The following is a 2,741-nucleotide window of genomic DNA, read 5'->3' as shown; positions in this document are numbered from 1 at the left end:
AAAAAAAAAAAAAAAAATGTGTAAACTATAAGAAGTTTGTGAATCTCTTGCCTGTTTGTGTTCACGTTGAAAGAGGTTGTCCTCGGTGTAAAGTCACTTCGTCTGAGTTTGCTCAAGCCCATGCAAAACTGTAACTGCCAAAACGCTCCATGCCCCTTCCCACTTGTGGTCCAATCAGTTGCGGAAAGGAGCATTTCCCCCCTTGCAGCTATATGTCAGAGGGGCAGGGGATGCCTCCACCACTGATTGAGCCGGGAGGGGTGGTCACAGTTTAAAGTGGGCTTAGGGGAACCAAGGCCAGGCTCATCGATAGTTTGGACACATGAAGAAGGAGGAACGGATTGGCCGGCTAAAGATTCCATAGCATCCCTTAAGGCAATCCCCTAAAGTCAAACTCCAGCATATTTCCACTCCAAAATTCTTTTTAATTTCATTTTTTTCCCCCACTGTTTGGGATTTTCCCCCCTCGCTTCCTGTCAAGACAACTTGTTTTTGGACTTATGACAGTTCAAGTAAAAGAAAAGCTTTTGCTCCTGACCCAAACTGAAATGACATAACAAATATCTCTTCACTCCCACACACTTCTGTTCCAGTGGCAATCCTGTATAAAAGTAAAAGTCCCATAAAGCTTAAAGAAGAACTATGGGGTAAGTGTTTTCCCACATAGTTCTTTTAAGGGTCAAGGGAGGACATATACTAACCTCCTCCCATGACCCAAAGCTCAGTATATCGTGAGCTACAGCTGCCAGGTATACTGAGACCGCCAAAGCCGGGATGGATCCCGACAATGCTGTCGAGATCCACCCAACTACGTGAGTGACAGCTGGCTCTGCCTATCTAGAGGCAGAGCCAGCTGTACGCTCCCCAGTCCGTTCCTCCAGTCAGCGCTGGAGGAGCGGGGAGAGGGAGGAATACCTGTGGGGAGGGGTGACTGATGGTCACGGCTGTCTGCAGGGAGGTGAGCGAGTGATGGTATGTGTTCACTCACTTCCCGATCTATTGAGCCGATGTGTGACAGTTTAATTGTCACACGTCGGCTCGAACTAATGAGGATCAGTGATTTTCATTCACTTCATAGTTCTCCTTTTTTTTAATGGTAATTTTTGTTTTTTTGTGTTGGGTTTCATGGTCTGGTAAACAGACATGTATGGGTTTTTGTTGTTTTTTGTTGTCGCTCCATCATATAGTAGCCATCAGTTTATAGCTGATGTTACTGAGCAGAAAACATGTGAGCAGCTTGTGAACTTCCCATCTGGACATGTCTTTACAATTCTACCCATGTAATGCTGTAAACCATGTAGTTCTCTTTTCTGCTGCAGAAAATGAATGGCCATTATCTCTAGAGCCAAACTTTGTATAATATAAACCCATGTACTTTGTATGTGCAAATTATTGTGACATAGTTCATTCTTCATTTTTGCTGTCCTGAATAATGGTTACAACCACTCTCAGGTTTGCCATCTGTCTCTCCGTTGGAGAAATTTCCAATCAGATCCACTTGTGAAAGGGACAGGAAGGGGGATACGACTCTCTAAGGACAGACCTAGATAAAATCACTTCTTTTTTTGTTATTACAGGCATGGTAGGGGGGAGAACTTTTCAGGTTTTCATTGCTATCTGGGTCCCTGTTGTCAGAGTTCCTTGCCTCTTTTTGTGTCAACAGAACAGGACCTAGGCAAAAAATCTCATACTCTTATTTATTTAATCTGGGCCTCATTTTCAGCTTTGTGTTCACTGCACTAAAATAGGTATTTTATCTCGCCTTGAATTTGGTCAAGGTTTGGAAATGTTACCAAAAAAAATCTGCTGTTCATAAAATCCAAAGGTTTATCTCCTATATAACTCATCATTAGTCGTAGAGGCAAAATATCCGAAGGGTCCACACTGGTATCTTTTGTGGAAATTGTACCCTTCCGAATGACTAGTTGTGATGACTGAGGATGTCTGCCACTGAATACAACTATGGTGACTAAAAATATTGTCTATGACTACACACCACCAAAATGCCACAATGAATTATTAATGTGTCAGGTCCCAGAAACCTATATTAGAAGTGGCCTTGTTGCCTCTCTGTAAAGACTGAGTTCAGTCGTAGTCGGTACCAACAATTCTCAGATGTGCCAGTTCACTGATGAACTGCTTTTAAAGAAGGTTTCTTGGTTACAATGTTACTATGGCAAGTAGTAATAGAAAATGTTTGTATAGACAATGTTCTATGAATAACACTTTATGATCACTAAAATGTCACATTTTTATTTAAAGTAAACGCTATTTATTTAAATCTAATTTTTTGTATTAGCGACAAAGCTAGCCATGGAAAAGTAGGCATGGTAGACAAAGCGCAAAATGCACATTGTGGAGTCTGTACCGCTACCAGCCACCATCTGGTTAGCCGGGTATTGGAGGTTTCTTGCCCTTTGTTCTGCTTCACAGATAAATCACAGGAATTAGCAACCAAGCATGCACATTGCTATTGATTTAGAGATGAGCCTAGGCTTGGTGTGAACCCAGTTCGCCTAAGTTTGCACAAGCCTCCTGAAAACTGTGACCACCAGTCCCACCTTCCAGGCCAATCAGTGGCAGCAGATGTAGTGGGGAGTATTTTCCGCCTTTGTGACCTATAGGTGGGGGCAAAGAATGCGTCCATCCACAGCCGGGGGGGGGTTGGCATTCACAGTTTTTGAGTTGGATTGGGTGAACTGGGCTCGCACCAAGCCCTGGCTTATCGCTACTGTAGATAA

At 43.1% G+C, this 2,741-nt stretch overlaps 1 protein-coding gene across 3 annotated transcripts in view; it reads left to right on the top strand.

Moving 5' to 3' along the window:
• Nucleotides 1-2,741, top strand: part of SEPT2 (septin 2) — a 42,366-nt gene that overhangs the window by 19,133 nt on the left and 20,492 nt on the right. The window lies entirely within an intron of this gene.

Source organism: Nanorana parkeri, unplaced genomic scaffold (assembly GCF_000935625.1).
Source record: "Nanorana parkeri isolate BGI_ZX_2015 unplaced genomic scaffold, ASM93562v1 scaffold667, whole genome shotgun sequence".
In the NCBI taxonomy this organism is placed as follows: domain Eukaryota; kingdom Metazoa; phylum Chordata; class Amphibia; order Anura; family Dicroglossidae; genus Nanorana; species Nanorana parkeri.
The sequence above is the reverse complement of the archived record's forward strand: the minus strand, read 5'-3'. Positions and strand labels throughout refer to the sequence as shown.